This window comes from Rhinoderma darwinii, chromosome 3, assembly GCF_050947455.1.
Source record: "Rhinoderma darwinii isolate aRhiDar2 chromosome 3, aRhiDar2.hap1, whole genome shotgun sequence".
NCBI lineage: Eukaryota > Metazoa > Chordata > Amphibia > Anura > Rhinodermatidae > Rhinoderma > Rhinoderma darwinii.
In genome coordinates, this window is record NC_134689.1 from 167409611 (window position 1) to 167428419 (window position 18809).

General features: G+C 42.0%; 1 protein-coding gene across 2 annotated transcripts in view; it reads right to left on the reverse strand.

The window, feature by feature from the left end:
• Positions 1-18809, reverse strand: part of LOC142747910 (monocarboxylate transporter 2-like) — an 85924-nt gene that overhangs the window by 55614 nt on the left and 11501 nt on the right. The window contains exon 1 of one of the 2 annotated variants that reach the window (XM_075855025.1): positions 13986-14047. The exons of the other annotated variant lie outside the window; for it this stretch is intronic. The gene's annotated coding sequence lies outside the window, so the exon portion shown is untranslated. Of the gene's footprint in view, positions 1-13985; positions 14048-18809 lie in introns of those variants that run through there. 2 annotated transcript variants of the gene reach the window in all.

Genomic DNA, 18809 nt, shown 5'->3' on the forward strand with positions numbered 1-18809 from the left:
CCCATTATTACCCCGGTACCCACAGCCACCAGGGGTACTGGGAAGAGCCGGGTACGAACCAGTACCCGACCATCTGTAGTGACGGTCAGTCACCGGGGCGGCCGCAGGCTGGTATGCTGCTGTGTTGTATCTAGATGGTTATGAAAATTGGGGGGGACCCCACATCGTACTTTCCAATTATTTTTTATTTTATTTTTTTTAAATGACGTAGGATCCCCCTATTTTTCATAACCAGCCAGATACAATAAAACAGCAGCAGGCAGCATTACCAGGATGGGAAGGGCCGCTGTTTCTGGCCTTTCCCAGCCTGATAATACCGTCCCATTGCCGTACCATCACTAAAGATGGTCAAGTACTGGATGGTACCCTGCTCCTCCCAGCAGCCCTGGTGGCGGTGGGTACCGGGGTAATAAAGGGGGTTAGTGTTAGCCTCTGCACCGGCTAACACTAAGCCCTGCCTTAGTAATGGACGCTGTCAATCAGCCGGTGGCCATTACTAAGGAGGTAGTAATATAGTTTAAAAAAAACCACAAAGACATAGAAGAAATATTTTATTGAAATAAAAAAAACACACAACCCCCATTAACAATTTTATTGATAATAAAAAAAGCCGTCATCGAAGTAGTCCTGGAATCCAATGCAGTCCAAAGACCGAACCTGTAAGAAAAAACACAAAAAACTATTAGTAACACGTGTTAGGCTTAGATACAGGGCCCATGTGTGATACTGTCTGTGGGACCCTGTATCTAAGCCTACCACAAGGTAGGCTTAGATACAGGGTCCAGCAGACAGTAATCTTATACAGTAAAAGATTACTGTGTGCTGGGGCCCTGTTTGTAAACCTACCGTGTAGTAGGCTTAAATACAGGGGCCATCAGACAGGATCACACATGGGCCATGTATCTAAGCCTACCATGTGATTGGCTTAGATACAGGGCCCAGCAGACAGCATCACACAATCTGTGATCCTGTCTCATGGGCCCTCTAAGCCTGCTACATCGTAGACTTAAAGGGGTTGTCCAGTCCCTAAACATTGATGGCCTATCCTCAGGATAGGCCATCAATAGCCGATGGGTTGGGGGCCGTCTCCCGGGAGCACGCCAATCAGCTGTTTTGAAGGGGCCGCAGCACTCGTACCAGAGCTGCTTCCCCTTCATTTCCCTTACTCGCTCACACTGTGAATCGCCGACACGGATTCACAGTGTGAGCAAGTGACCGGAATGAAGGGGAAGCAGCCCCTTCAAAACAGCTGATTGGCCGGCTTCCGGGAGTCGGACCCCGCCAATCAGCTTCAGCAGACAGGGATATTAGATTTCACAATCCTCTTCAGCCGCAGCGGAAGTTCTGTCCTGACTCTATCCGGGATCACGATGTTGTGCACGGCGCATAACGTTGTGACATCAGGATCTCCGTTGCGCTCCGTAACCAGGAAGGTAAGTACTGTCAGTTACCATAGTAACAGGGGCCCGCGGCCCGAGTTACTATAGTAACTTTTTATTGATGTGGTGCGGGGGGCCGCGGGCCCTCTGGCTTCAGGGCCCGTTCGCTATTGTGACCGCTGCAACCCCTATAGCTACGCCACTGGCAAGAGCCCTTCAAACCTGACACGTTGCCAAAAAATTGAGACCCAAAATCCACTAGGTACTCCTTTGCTTCTGAGGCCTGTGCTTCAGTCCAAAAGCACAATAGGGCCACATGTGGGATATTTCCAAAAACTGCAGAACCTGGACAATAAATATTGAGTGACATTTCTCTGGTAAAACTTTGTGTTACAAAAATAAATGGATTAAAAAATTAATTTCTGCAACAACAAAAAAAAAATAAATTGTAAATTTCACCTCTAATTTGCTTTCATTCCTGTGAAACGTCTAAAGGGTTAAGAAACATTCTAAATGCTGTTTTGAATACTTTGAGGGGTAACGTTTTTAAAATGAAGTGACTTATTGGGGGTTTCTAATATATATGGTCTTAAAAGCCACTTCACAACTGAACTGGTCCTTGAAAAAATAGCCTTTTGAAATTTTCTTGAAATTGTGAGAAATTGCTGCTAAACTTCTAAGCCTTGTAACGTCCTAGAAAAATAATAGGATGTTCAAAAAACAATGCCAATCTAAAGTAGACATATGGGGGATGTTAATTAGCAACAATTTTGTGTAGTATAACTGCCTAACTTACAAGCAGATACATTTAAATTTAGAAAAATGCACATTTTTGCAATTTTTCACTAAAATTTTGGTGTTTTTCACAATTAAATACTAAATGTACAGAGCAAATTTTAACAGTAACATAAAGTCCAATGTGTCACAAGAAAACAATCTCAGAATCACTTGGATAGGTAAAAGCATTCCGAGGTTATTAACACATAAATTGAAACATGTCAGATTTGAAAAATGAGGCTCCGTCAGGAAGGTCAAAAGTGGCCAAAGCGGGAAGGGGTTAATATTGATTTACATCTTGCTTACCTTGAGGAGTGTGTGGGTGAAGAGCAGGAGAAAGAATCTACAATGTGGCAAGGTAAAGATGTCAGCTAATGGAGACGTTTGGTTTTTTTTCAGGCGTAATTAGAGGCGTAAAACGCCCGAATTACGTCTGAAACCATTGCGCAGGGTATGTTCACATGCAAACGCAAAATACGTCTGAAAATACGGAGCTGTTTTCAGGTGAAAACAGCTCCTGAATTTCAGACGTTTTTGCAAGTACTTGCGTTTTTCGCGGCGTCTTTTACGGACGTTATTGGTGCTGTTTTTCAATGGAGTCAATGAAAAACGGCTCCAAAAACGTCCCAAGAAGTGACATGCACTTCTTTGACGCGGCCGTATTTTTCGCGTAAAATTACACCTCGTCTGAACAGAACATCGTAAAACCCATTGCAAGCAATGGGCAGATGTTTGCAGACGTAATTGAGCCATTTTTTTCAGGCGTAATTCGAGGCGTAAAACGCCCGAATTACATCTGAAAATAGGCTGTGTGAACATACCCTAACTCTAATGACAGATATCAAGGAGCACAGTTCTGACATCAGCCAATTCTTAATTGAAGTGTATTATATAAAACTACATACGCCCTAACAAAAACAATAATTACATTACACAAGTCTGTAGCAGAAAATGTTTAAAGAAGGAATGGCTACAGATCATCGCTGTCCGGAATCTTCAGACAGCAGCAACTTAAATGGAATGGAAACTTGAACTTATCAACATAAAGAGTTAGGGCATGACCACACGTGGCGGATTTCCTCCGCAACTGTCCGCATCAATGCCGCACAGAATCTGCGTTGCAGATTCTGCTGCGGATCTGCACAAAATGTGCAGAAAATTGATGCGGACTAGCTGCTGCGGACTGCGGGAAAAGTGCTTCCCTTCTCCCTATCAGTGCAGGATAGAGAGAAGGGACAGCACTTTCCCTAGGGAAAGTAAAAGAATTTCATACTTATCGGCCGTTGTCTTGGTGACGCGTCCCTCTTTCGGCATCCAGCCCGACCTCCCTGGATGACGCACCAGTCCATGTGACCGCTGCAGCCTGTGCTTGGCCTGTGATTGGCTGCAGCCGTCACTTAGACTGAAACGTCATCCTGGGAGGCCGGACTGGAGACAGAAGCAGGGAGTTCTCGGTAAGTATGAACTTATATGTTTTTTACAGATACATGTATATTGAGATCGGTAGTCACTGTCCCGGGTGCAGAAACAGTTACTGCCGATCGCTTAACTCTTTCAGCACCCTGGACAGTGACTATTTACAGACGTCTCCTAGCAACGCTCCCGTCATTACGGGAGCCCCATTGACTTCCTCAGTCTGGCTGTAGACCTAGAAATACATAGGTCCAGCCAGAATGAAGAAATTTCATGGTAGTAAAAACAATACGCTCCGCAGCACACATAAGATCTGCGGACTTCATTGCGGAATTTTGACTCTCCATTGAAGTCAATGGAGAAATTCCGCCATGAGTCCGCCACTGCTCCGCAACAGACAGAGCATGCTGCGGACACCAAATTCCGCTCCGCAGCCTATGCTCCGCAGCGGAATTTTACGCCTCGTCTAAACGAACACTGCTAAATTAAAGTGTAAGTCAATGGACAAACGGCTCCGCTGCGGATTAACGCTGCGGAGTGTCCGCAGCGGAATTTAAGTGAAATTCCGCCACGTGTGAACCCGCCCTTAAGAGTCACCCACTCCATTTATACATCCACAAATGCTGCACACATCAGGTGACATGTCAAACCAGTTCAAGTAAGCATGTGACTGAAGTTTGTCTTTTCAATGACATGACCCGGTGACGAGGGAATGAGTCAAATTAGTAAAACTATGTAAAGAAAGCTGAGTAGGGAACAGATGTATTTTTGACATCAAAAGCTACATTACAAAATAGAGTTTTTTTTTTATGAGATGGACAATTTTTTTTTAAATTGTAATTTTTTCCTCCATGCCTTCCTAAAGCCAGAACTTTTCCAATTTTTTTCGTCGACATAACCGTATGAGGGCTCTTTTTTGTGGGACAATTTATGGCACCATTTAATATACCATATAATGTACTGGGAAATAGGTAAAATGGGCAAAAAAATGCAACTGCAACATTTTTTGGGGGGTTTTGTTTTCATGGCGTTAATTATGTGGTAAAAACTACATGTTCACTTTATTTTATGGGTTGATAAGATTACTTGCGACTTTTTGTTCACTTTTTATTTAAAAATTTTACAGCATTAACCGAGAAGGTTAAATAACATTATATTGTCATAGTTTCAGTTTTACAGACGTGGAAATACCAGTTATGTTAACTTTTATTTTTTTAACATTTCTTTAGGGAAAAAAATGGTCAAAGTTTTTTTATTAATAATAATATTTAATTTTTTTGGTACACTACTGAAAACGTTACTTAATTTTATTTTTTTAAGTTTTTCTTTAGTCTTCTTAGGGGATTTGAACCAGCGATAGTCAGATCGCTGGTTCAATACACCACAATACAAATGTATTGCAGTGCATTGTAATTTTTACAGGTTTCTGTTAAGCCCTGCCAAAGGCAGGGCTTAACAGTGGGCGAAAGAAGGCAAACCTGGCGGCCTTTATGAGGCACCCCGGGCTGTCATGATAACCATCAGCAATACGCAAGCCTGTAGCGGGGAGGGGGGCGATGAGCCGTCGGAGGGAGCCAACTTCTAATGGTTTAGATGCCGGGTCGCTATTGAGAACGGCATCTAAGTGGTTATATGGCCAGGAACAGCTCCTGGCCGTTAGTGCAGGCTGTAATGCACAGCTAAAACCCTCACGCGCTGAGTCCGCTCTATACTCCACTCTATACTTTTTAAAGCTCTCTTTATATCCGCATCCTGGTTTCTGTTTATAAAGAAAACCAGGATACAGTGCCAAATCCAGCGTATATCGAATACCATCCACACCAGACGGACCACATTGACATAATGATTCATGGTTTACGTCATTTTGATGCAAAAACTAGCACGCAGCGGCCAGCCAGGCAGGAGGAGAAATAGGTTTACAGTTTGTTTATAAATCAATAAATGGTTTTAATTTGCCATAGAAAAGTTTTCCCTGTCTTTTTTTATTCGGTTGTGGTGACATATTTTATGCTACAATAAAGGAGGCAGGGCTGGGTTTGATTGAATTTTTGTAGCACACAAATTTTTTGGGGCTTGCACGACCACTTGGACTGACATTAAAAAATCTATTAAAAATGACACTATTAATGGAAATAAAATGAAATACATGATACATTCCCTTTAATTCAAGCTAAATCACTGAGTTGTAGTATTTGTTCACTATGAAGGACATTTTATTAAAACAGTTCTACTAAAGGCATAGCAGTAATCTAATATAATTATATATAAAACAAAAGGTTTATGTTTTTAAGTGTTTTGTAACTTTAAAGGTAGACAAACCGGTTTATATAAGTTGCCCCACTTAGTGATGGAGTTATTGCCGCATTTAGTGTACGTGACAGGAGATCAAGTTGCTCTGGTTTCTGTGTTCATGTTATAAAAACAAACAGTTTTACGTAATATAATTGATGTCTTGATTATTAAGATAGCTTGTATTTATGTAAAGTAATATCCCAGTTGTCATAGACGCTTACAGATTTATCAGCAAATATCTCATGACCACAACACCAAAATTGCACAGGCAAAAATATGCCAGATGCAGTAAGGAGAAAAGGGCAAAAAAAGTACTATTAAAATCTCAACTGATCATACCATATACTTCACATTATAACTGGCTTAAAAATGTCAGACTGTCTATGGTTTAATAAATCTTTGCATGAAAGAAAATACCCATCAGTGTCATATATTGTTGAAAAACACTTGAAATCAGCCATTTCGTACTCTATCTACCTCATGTCTATGACTGGCTTAACCCAATTCAAACTACGGTGCTGTATGTGATGATAAAGAAGACTTTCAAATTTCACAGAGCTGGATACAAGCTGAAGATGGATGGATAGATAGATGGATGGATGGATGGATGGATGGATGGATGGATAGATAGATAGATAGATAGATAGATAGATAGATAGATAGATAGATAGATAGATAGATAGATAGATAGATAGATAGATAGATAGATGATAGATAGATAGATAGATAGATAGATAGATAGATAGATAGATAGATAGATAGATAGATAGATAGATAGATAGATAGAAGATAGATAGTTGATAGATAGATAGATAGATAGATAGATAGATAGATAGATAGATAGATAGATAGATAGATAGATAGATAGATAGATAGATAGATAGATAGATAGATAGATGAAACAGAGGAGCATAGCAGGCTATACTGTTCTGTAACTCCCATTCCCTTCTATGGGACTTTTGGAAAAAGCGAGTAGAAAAGAGAGTAGTTTTATAGTAAGATAAGTCAGACTTCAGTTATTGCATCATTATGAAATTATTATGATATGTCACCGCTGTTCTTTACTGCATCTTTCCCTTAGAGGGCAGGCGGGCCTGGTGAAGGTCAACCTCTGTACCATGTATAAGCTATACAACTGTGAAGAAATGCTGCAGAATAAGCATGTAATTTGCAGCTCCCCTATCAATAACAGCTGAATGTGAAGGTTCCAGCAGCGAGACCCCCTGCAGTGAGATTGTCACTTGGAGACTTTAAAATGAAAAAGAGTAGTTTGATCTTGATAAGAGTTTTACATAACAAATTTAATGTCCACTACATTTTTTAGTAGTACACGCAAATGAGTGGTCAATGCTACAACTGCTGGCAGCAATAAGGCTAGGCTCAGGATGCCCGTTCATGTAGCGGTAGAGTGATGCAAAGTGGGAACTGCACGGCAAAGCAGCACAAGATTTACCACACATTGCTGCAGCTTTGCCGGGCAGCTTTTACAGATGAAACCCATTGAAACCATGCGCTTCACTTGTACAAGCCGTCCGGTCAAAACCTGCAAAGCAATAAAATGGTAATTTGCTGTAAAACCACAGGCTGCTTTGCTATGTAGTTTTAGCCTCGCATTAAACTACCACATTGTGTATGGTTACCCTTACAACATTTCCAAAACAATTAAATTCTACAAAAAAAGTGACGCAACTATATGTCAATAATATGCTCTTTTTGTCCGATCCATTAAAAAAATGATCAGTTATTTTTACAAAAACATATTTTAAGAAAACAAACGAGCTCTACGTTAATATAGCATTGGAGTAACAGTGATTTAGGACATTTTAGTACGTTTTGTGGTAACTTTTGTAAAATAAACAGAAAATTAATCATATCTAATCAGAGTAGGAGCCACGCTGCGACTTTGACTCATTAACTAAAAGTGTTTCTGCCTTTTTGAGGGCTTCTAACAAAGCAGTTTGCACACACACAATAATTTGAATTGGCACACTGCCCATATTTCCATAATTTAAGTCAAGCAGATTTGTTCAGAAAACATATTTATTTCTTGTTAGAGTGCACTGTACAGTAGATAATGGATTTTATACAGAAAATAATTTTTAGTTAACACTAAAAACTATTATGGCATGTAAAGCTTAGAGGCATATTGACAGTCCATTTATAAGTGAATGTGTCTACTTTCTACAACTGAGAAGTAAGTACATGCAGTTAAAAATACAATCTCAAAAGTCTACAACATAAATGGATTTTCCTTCAGGTTTCTAGAGTGATACACAAAGTTTGGAAACTCAGTTGCAGTGTACATTAAAATATTATCAACGGTAAGATTTCCAGTTTCTTTTACATACTACATGGTGATACAATAGCCAAAGGTTCAAATACTTAGTGTCTCATAATGTGGGGTTCAATTAGATCCTCAGAGGAAAAATGTAGGGGCCTAGAATATTAAAGGGGACTCTATGATCTGAAAGTTTCTAATTAGCTTTACTAAGTCTAAATGCTTATCTTGAAGCTCCTGGACCCCAATGCAAAGTTTGTAAAGAACCCCTTACTTACTATGTGCCATTTATTATACTGGTTTCTCTTATCTGGCAGAGGGGCCTTTTGGCTCCTTTTGGCACCAGGGCTAGATGAAACTACTTCCTCTGCACCCACTAAATCCATGCCTCTGACTTAGAACTTCTGCAACTGGGGAATCAACCGTAGACCACCAGACCGTACTTCTTAGGTATGTATGATGATAATAAACCAGGATTGGCATCAGTACAAGGGAATATGGTTGCCAGTGGTGCATCCGTGTGACATTACTGTTATTGTGCTCCAGTCAGTTTACTGTGTGTGTCCCAGCACCAAATAATTAGAGGATTTGTTCTTTTGACCTTGGCTTGCAAATTGGTTATAAATATTCATGTTGTCTATATGTCTCTTTATTATGCTGATCTAAGTTTTACTGTAATGGCAACACATCCAGATTTAGGCAGAATAATTGCTTTAGATGTACTTCAGCTTAAAGTTTAAAAAGGAATACATTCCTAAAATGGAATATTGAAATGCTGTAACGTCTGAAGAATGCAGTTTAGTTAGGCTACACATTTAAGGGTTGAAAGTCCCAAACTAGTATTAGCTTCGCTGTGAAAAGAACCTGAATAAGAAACAATACAGTAAAGTTTAGCTGAGATAGATGGATAGATGATAGATAGATAGATAGATAGATAGATAGATAGATAGATAGATAGATAGATAGATAGATAGATAGATAGATAGATAGATAGATAGATAGATAGATAGATAGATAGATAGATAGATCGATCGATCGATAGATCGATCGATAGATTTGATATGACATAGATGGGACTGTGACAACATCCCATTCACTATAATGAAATAGATGGTGGTTGTCATTAAGAAAGGAAAAGATTGAACTAAAGTGTCTCATGATTGTCCAACACAATGTCCAAAATAAACATAATCCCTAAAGCCTGTCCCTTTAAATGATCATGCAACAATTCTATTTTCTATTATTCCTTTGATCTTGCATTACAATTTTGGAGTCACACAAATATTTGGAAGCAGCAAAAAACAAAACGGAATGTCATGTTACTCTATTATGGATTTCAGAGCTTTTAAATGACACATTGTACGTGACATTCACTGATTATGGAGGAGGCATTTGTTATAAACAGCAGATTTTCTACTTAATCTTACTGAAGGACTCTGCAATCAGGATTAAAACCAAAGAGATGATGTATAGATGATGGGACTGTTCGCTCAAGCACAGCAGCCTCCCCTGCATAACAGGCACACCACAATCTCCCACATGCCCATATTTCCATCTTTTAAAGAGCACTTATACAGCTCTCAGACTGATCACACAAAATGCCTACAAAATGTTACCGATTTATCAAATCGTTTTTTATATATGAACACGTTTTGATTTAAACAAATCAATGTAAATGAGCAGTCTTGATATACGTATATTGAATATTCTTCTGACATCTGTGTCTGATGCAGTCTATAGTCTACAGAACGTATAACGTTTTTTATTAAAAGACAACTGCTGGTTATTGCCATTGTTGCATCTGTGACTACAAATAAAGCAACATTTTCCTAAGTGAATTTGCTTAACTCGTGAATCTAATTATATTATGCTGAAAACAAAATCTTATTAATGCATTTGCACCACTTAGGAAGAGCATGAGTTTATGCATCCCACTCAAGGGCATAACTAGTATTCACAGAGCCCAATACCAAAGCCTGGAATGGTGCCCCCCTTTTACCTAGTTCATTGTAGGTAGAAGACTGAACTGCTGTTATACCAGCATAGGTATAGATAAGTATGCAAGGTAAAGGCCACTTGTACCATAAAGCAGGTACACCTCTTAAAGCATTAGGATATTCAGCATGTGGATTATGGTGGTCAGTGGTTTGTCCAGTCTGGTTGTCAACTGGTAATTTAGTGTCCGGTCTCTGGACGAAATTATATATTTAGAGTCCGGTTGGTGATAAACATAGATGCTAACAAAGACCCAGTGGCATTTTAAACCTTGGTGGCCAGGTGGCCTGCAACTTTTAATATCTGGGGTCTAGAGGTCTGCTCCTGTTGCCTGTCTTACTTGATCTAAAATGTTTCTAGTCAGCTGTGTCTGCCAGGGAAGCAGAACATGGTCGTTTTGCCCTAGTTAAATGCTATGTACACCTTTCAAATCCTTTTTTCTTTTTTTTTAAATAAAAATGTCTATCAGTGTGTCTTTCAAAATACTTTTTATTAAAGATTATTTTTACTTTTTGAGATACAAAAAGTTGTTGTTTACTGTATACAGAGCAGCTGTATTGTTTACTGAATTCTGTACCTGTAAGTCCCGTGGACCTGAAGGGTTCGGTTTCAGCAAGCAGGGCGGGATCCAGGTTTATGTGGGCCCTTGGGAGACACAGACTTAGTAGGCCCCCTTGTGGGGTAACTCACGGCAGCAGTAAAACGACAGAAAATGTCACTTTGTGCCCCTATATAGACGTTAGGCCCTGTTTATGCCCCCATATAGAAGTTAGGCCCCATTTTGTACCGTCATAAATTCAGTGCCCTCTGTAGATAGTGCCACACAGCCCCCCTCCCAGGTAGTGCCAAATAGCCCACTCCTCCCAGCTAGTGCCACACAGCCCCCCTACCATGGTAGTGCCACACAGGCCCCCTTCCTGGTAGTACCACACAACACCCCTCCCATGTAGTGCCACACAGCCCCCTCCCAAGTAGTGCCACACAGCCCCCACCTCCCAGGTAGTGCCACACAGCCCCCACCTCCTCCCAGGTAGTGCCACACAGCCCCCCTCCTTCCAGCTAGTGCCACACAGTCCCCCTACTGGTAGTGCCACACAGCCCCACTTCCTGGTAGTGCCACACAGTCCCCCCTCCCAAGTATTGCCACACAGCCCCGCTTCTTGGCAGTGCTACACAGCCCCCCTTCCTGGTAGAGCCACACAACCCCCTCCCTGGTAGTGCCACATAGCCCCCTCCCAGGTAGTGCCCATTAGCCCCCTCCTTCCAGCTAGTGCCTCACAGCCCCTCTCCCTGCTAGTGCCACACAGCCCCCTCCCTCTAGGTAGCATCTTTGGGGCTCCCTCTAGGAGTGGAATCCCCAGTCAGAGCTTTGCCGATGCTCTGGCTGGGGATTTTGCTTCAGGAGAAGTCCCTGAAGGCACTGTCCATATATGGACAGTGTTGTCAGGGGCAACCCCAGAGCCATAGTCCCGGGCAGAGCACTACTAGCATATATGGACAGTGATGTCAGGGGCTTCCCGGATGAGAGCCACTTCTAACACTCTGCCTGAGACTGCTTCTCTCCTCCTGACATCACTAGCCACATATGGACAGTGATGTCAGGGGCTTCCCCAAAGACGGAGTCCCGGAGCAGAGACGCTTCTAGCGCTCTGCCTGGGACTCCTTCTCTCACCCTGACATCACTGTCCATATATGGACAGTGATGTCAGGGGCAACCCCAGAGCCAGAGTCCTGGGCAGAGCGCTACTAGCATTCTGTCTGGGAGTCTGTAGCATAGTAAATGGCAGAGCGGGGAGATACCTCCCTGCTCTGCCATAGCATTCAATAGTATCTGTGTCCTATTGAATGCGATGTCACTACCGCTGTAGCAGCCATAGCGGCTGCTAGCGGGGCCACTGGGCACGATGGTCGTGCATTACAGAGGGCCCTGTGGCAGCCACTATGACTGCTACAGTGCTACAGTGGTAGTTACGCCACCTCCTAGATAGGGGCTCCCTCTAGAAGCAGAATCCCCGGCAAGACTCTCGCCAGGGATTCCACTCCTGGAGAAGGTATTGCGGCAGCATCAGCACCTGGCGGACGAATAGGCCCCCCTCAAGGGTAGTGGGCCTGGCACTTGCCCAGGTTCGCCGGGTGCTGATGCCAGCCCTGTCAGCAGGTCCTGTGTGTCTCTGACATCGGGCTGCTATCTATCACATCTAAGTTGATAATTTAGATTTGATAGATTACAGGTGGATCCTGCTTGTCAGTGTTAGTGTTGCTAACCTGACGGATTCAGAATTGTCTGCTTGGAGGAGGTATGCCAAATTTACTTGGGAAGATTGGCAGTTCAGGATGAGGGGCTGTAGATCCATTAAAGCAGCAGGCTGTTCAGTGGCCTGCAGATTTGTTTCACCCTGGTGATATCACATACGTTAAACTGCTCGGCTGACCAGGACGTCTGATAAATGGTGACAGTGGAACAGGAAGTGATAAAATCTATGGCCAACTACTGATGGCAGATAAAAATAGATCCATCTATGAGATGCCAGAGACAACATCATCTACTACTGCTACCATGGCAGCTCATACCACAATTTCATATTTAGTCAGAAGCACAAATGTCTACTAAGCAAAATCTAAATGATATTCCACATGCAGATCCTAGCATATATTTACTTGTCCAACCACTTGTACAAATAAGTAAGTACATAACATGTAAGGCCAGTTTATCACTAGTGCAAGGGAGCACCTGCGCTGGCCCCTGTATCTCTAGTGGCCCCCTAATAAAGGAGGAGAGTATGACTTTACTAAGGCCAACCACAAGGTATGGGCAGTTTCTCACACAGTATTTTCTTTTTTTTGGAGGGAGATTAAAACGCTTTAGCCGGATGATCGTTAAATGTCTATCGTAAAATATGAGAAAGTCTACATACACAGCTTTTTGGCTTGTGGCTCTTTAGTGACTTTTTAAGGGCAGCAACGTTTTTATCAAAACGTAATATGCTGAAGGTATGGCGTTTTTTTCCCTGATGTCTTTCTCCATAGGCTGCTTAATAGAACTTAAAAGATGCCTGGAAAAATGCTTGTACAAAATGACACAAATTGAAAATGTCACTAAAACACATTTAAAAATTATATTACAAACTGCAGCTATTTTTTAAAATGGTTTAAAAAGTCTACAAAAACTCTTTGTGAAAGAGACCTTAAACAAGAGTTTCATGAGTTCTTAAAGCAGGAACTGTTAGCAACTATGTCCCAGTATCTGTAGCCTTGAAAAATTACAAACATAGCCAGTCTGTTAGTGTGGTCCCAAATCAGAAGGACAGTGGCATTTACATTCCCTGGAATGACAGCCAATCTAATACTCCCCTCCATCAAGTGTGTCTGTAATGTGGTGGGACATATTAGAAAGGCTGATGAAAACAGGCATGTTAGTTTTGAGTGGGAAGTGGTGTATTGCTGAATGTAGCAATCCATAAAATAACTTCTATGTTCTATGGGCATCAATACATAAATAAATATATATACATATATAAAAATAGAGTAAAGAATCAAAATACTGATTTGTCACAATGATTCATTTGACATGTCAATAATGTCATATTTATAGAGGCAAGCTTGAACTAGTAACTAACAGACATGGCTAAAATAACTGTATATGATAGATACTAATATTTTAACATTGCATATAAATTTGTTTGCAGAACTCTTTTAACTGAAATTCTTTTTTCTTTTGGCTCAAACTGATTTCACAACCATCGTGCAGTGATGTTTAAGAAGGTGAAACACAAAATAATAAACCACAGTTTATAGTTACATTTGTTACATAATAAAAACAAAACTCTGAAAATAAGAAAATAATACAGAACCTGGTAATGCAGCAGGAACAAGGATACTGTATCCCTGTAATGTCCTATACTGCACAGTGTCGTACCATGTGAGGAGTGAGTTCCATTCATTCCACTAGCTCCTGCTACTCATTGGTTGCTATCATTCACACCCCTGTTCATTGTTTCCATATAAGTGCTAACCTATTATTAAGAGAATGACCTTTACAGCAGATATTCACATTCAAGTCTGTTTTTCATGGATTTTCAAAGCTAATGCATAGCTTTTAGCATGGGTAGAGAAAGGACTTTGCATTCCTGCTAAACTTACATATTGCATGTGAATAGTTCGCTTTGCAGTTACCTATATTTAATCAGAATAACAAGGCTAACCTGTCAAAACCATTTCATTCTGTATCTGCCAGTCAATTAAAGGGTTTCCGCTGATCTGAACTGCCCCCACAATCCAACACGTAGCTATGTTATTTATTAAGTCTTTATGCACACCACATCGCTTTGTCCACGAACCCCGTATGGATCCACATTACTTGTTTAACTTGGCACCATAGAATATTTCCATAATACGGAAGGTATCACATGAATTTCGGAAACAACGCTTTGCATTTAGCTTTAAAGTGAATGTCCACCTTTATTTTTACATGATGTAGTATTTAGGTCCAACATTCTGTGATGTTTAATTTCTTAATATATCTCTAATGACTGGGTGATTAAAGGGGTTTTCCCATCTTAGACATTTATGGCATATCCACAGGTTATGACATAAATGTCTGATATATGCCGGTCCTAGCTCTGGGACCCACACCTATATCAAGAATGAGGGTTACCGGACCTCCATGTAGCCTAGTGCATCGACTGCCGGCCTCAGAATTCAGGTGGGGTCTAGTGAAAAGAGGATCTTGCATGTGCGTGGCTCTCTGCATTCCGTTCAATGGAAGTTACGGAAACAGCTGGGAAAGCTCTACTCGGCTGTTTCCGTAACAGTGATACATCAGAATGGAGGGAGCCACGCACATGCGCAACCCCCTCTCCACTAGTCTCCGTCTAGATTCTGCAGCCGGCTACACGGAGGTCCGGTAACCCTTGTACTTGATATAATTGCGGGTCCCAGAGTGAGGACCTGCATCTATTAGACAATTATGGCATATTGTCTGTCTAAGATGGCAAAACCACTTTAAATGAGGAAATTCTGTGTAACTGCAGCTACCACTAGAGAGAGCTTGTGGCGTATTGTTTTGTTATTGAGTTCAATGTATAAGCGTAAGTCAAAAGTTCCTAAGCTACCCCTAGTGGTGGCTGAAATACGGAGCATCCTCCACTTTCAAGGGATGTCGGTGGGGCATGCGCAAAGCGCATGCCAGCCCAGCTAGTCACAATCGCTAAGCGCTCTCTTTAGATCCCCTACATGCTGGCCTTAGTGTAAGCTATAAGTGTGTTCCCTTACCTAGTTTATCTAAATCCTGATCTTGAACTTTATTGTTGTGAACTGTTACTCCCATCCTCCACTTTCAAGGGATGTCGGTGGGGCATGCGCAAAGCGCATGCCAGCCCAGCTAGTCACAATCGCTAAGCGCTCTCTTTAGATCCCCTACATGCTGGCCTTAGTGTAAGCTATAAGTGTGTTCCCTTACCTAGTTTATCTAAATCCTGATCTTGAACTTTATTGTTGTGTACCTTGACCCTAACCAAGCTCATGGAAAATGGGGTGCTATAGGCGAATTGTGCAGCCTGGTTGGGTCTTTCTCTGAGTATCCTAGGAACCAGACCGCACCAGTATAAGTGGCAGCCAAGTATGAGTAAGTATATTTATTGGTGGATCAAGTGCAGAGCCTTACGCAAATGATGCATGAACTGGCTGAACGCCTTGCTGAACAAGAGGCGTCACAATTTTAGGGTATTGCTGCCACTACTCCTGGACCCAAGATAAACCTGTCTCATTGGTTCTCTACAGTATTTTACTGACTATCGGACGCACTGGTCCATAAGACGCACCCATGAATTGTAGCATGAAAGAGGAGAAAAAAAAGTTTTGCCTTTTGCAGCTATAGTGCTCTCACCCTCCCCTGAACTCACAAGACATCAGAGTTTTGGAGTGGCCGGGGTTAATGGTGTTGAATCTGCTCTTCTTGTGGATCTGTACATAGGAGGGGGTGTGACTATAAGGTCCTTGCAGATCAGTACCTGCACGGATTTACTGTGCTGTGTGTACAAATGTCTGGGTTAGGGCCTGTTCACATCAGCGTTGGCTTTCCGTTCCGGGGTTCCGTCGGAGGTTTCCGTCGGGTGAACCCCGCAACAGAAAGTCAAACTGAAACCATAGCTTCCGTTTCAGTCACCATTGATATCAAGGGTGACGGAAATATTGCTAATGGTTTCCGTTCGTCACCATTCCGGCAGGTTTCCGGTTTTCCGACGGAATCAATAGTGGAGTCGACTGCATTATTGATTCCATTGTTAAAACGGAAACCTGCCGGAATGGTGACAAACGGAAACCATTAGCAAAGTTTCTGTCACCATTGATATCAATTGTGACGGAAACGGAAGCTGTGGTTTCAGTTTGACTTTCCGTTGCGGGGTTCACCCGACCGAAACCTCTGACGGAACCCTGGAACGGAAAGCCAACGCTCAGTCTCCTGCTCCTGGCATCTGTTTGCCTTTCATGAGAGAAGATGCAGCAGAAGATTACAGCACAGATTCTAAGATGAAAACTGCGTCTTATAGTCCAAAAAATATGGTAATTGCAAGGAATTCGCTGCTTTTTGTGAAAATTGCCATCTGTATTTTAAACTATGTCCTTGTTCCTCTGGAACTAAGCAACAGAACGTTGGTCTGGTGATTTCCTTGCTCTAGGGAGATCCTCCCGATTCTCAAGCACTTTCTTCATTAGATACCTTCTTTTCTGCTTTGGGCCTACTGTATGATGACCCGGCTAGAAATAGGGTCTCTTCTCTGTTTCAGGGAAAGTTCTCAGTGGAAGAACACTGCATGAATTTAGATGCTAGGCTATTGAGTCTTAGGGTATGTTCACAAGCAGTGTTTTCAGACATAATTTAGGTGTTTTACGCCTTTCAATGGGTTTTACTGTGTTCTGTTCCCACGAGCCTTAATTTTACGCGTCACTGTCAAAATACGGCACGTAAAAAGACGCCCATGAAAAAGAAGTGCATGTCACTTCTTGGGACGTTTTTAGAGGCGTTTTTCATTGACTCCATTGAAAAACAGCTCCAATAACGGCCATAAAATACGCAGCGAAAAACGCGAGTTGCTACAAAAACGTCTGAAAATCAGGAACTGTTTTCGCCTGGAAACAGCTCCGTATTTTCAGACTTTTTTGATCACTGCGTGTGAACATACTCTAAGTGGAACGATCCTGCTCTGAGAGTTCAATTCCGTTTGGGTCTATCTGAAGCCATCAAGGACATGCTGTTCCATTTGCTCTACCTGAGTCACTCAAGTTGGCCATGTCATTGTCTATTAAGCCGGATCGGAGATTGTGAGAATGTCGCAGAGAGCGTGGCTTTTTTCAGACTTCCACTCCTGCCGTTGAGGTGCCTCAATCATCTGCTAGTAAACCCATGCAGCTCGGGCAAGGAACCCTGCTTTACTGAGCTGAGGCTGGAGACCAAATCGACGCATGTTCCCAGCGATGACAGACAGAAAATTTCAGCTCCCAGGTGAGTCCAGGAAAGCTTACCTAGGCACACAGGTACTCCATACTTTTACAATTATGTTGCCTATCAAGCTATCACATAACCCTAATTCGGATTGAGCTAGGGTCATCCTCCGTAGTGCAGTGGCCGCTAACTCTATTGATGCCAGTGTTGTCAGGATGTTAAATTTATGGTTGATTAGTTGCTATGTCCCATCTGTATTACTGCTGTTGACAATACCCCGCTGTCTCAGGAGAATAGTGAATTTTTCAACCAAGAAAAACCTGTCCTGATGGGTTGAATGTCTATAAAATCAATGTAATTTTCTGGTTTTAAATCATTGTTTGTCACAGTTGTCTTGGGGTTGCCATGATTGTGCAAACACAATCCAGTGGTAGATTAGTGACTAGGGAATATAATTAAGTTGAATCCTGAATGTCACGCACATTTCTTGGCCTTGTTATTTAGTTCAATTGAGACAACAGCTGTCGTGTTGCCGGAGCACTACAGAAGTTTTCTGATGTTTTTTTCTGAAAAGGAATGTGACAAATTACCACCTTGTAATGATTCTGAGTATGTAATGTGAGGCCCAGTTGGTGGTGGTGTCGTGAGTTCAAATGTGTGGAGGGAATTGATGGCAAAAACCAAAATAACGCTACGGCGTTACACTCACACATGACCACAGCAGACCGCAACACAACACTTCTCAGGATACATGAGAGGTATAGTTCACTCAGTATAGGGCAGTCCTTCCTGATAAAGGGGTAAGTCCTTTTAAAATACAGGTCCTTGCTTGAACTTCTGGCCTACCAAAATTTAGAGGCTCCTTCCAATGTCACCCACTACACATGTTGTCTCTCACAAAAAGTAGAATACTCATGTCAGGATGCTCCCATTTCCCGACACAGCTCCAGACCCTCTCCAATACTCAGGGTGCTCACATAACAGTGATGCTCTCTGGCAATACGCAGCAACACCTCTGCTAACAATGGTCCACAGCTCATGCACTGAACCTTGTGAGGTGGGAATAGCCACTTTATAAATGCTTAGCACACCCTCATGTGATACGCTGTGTACACATCCCCAACACTGCTAAGGTGCAGCAAAACAACCCGAACCATCTGGACCTTTTCTCTTGGCACCAAATGCCCTAAAGCAACGGCAGCAAGCCATCACTGCCCATGAACCACAGCTAATA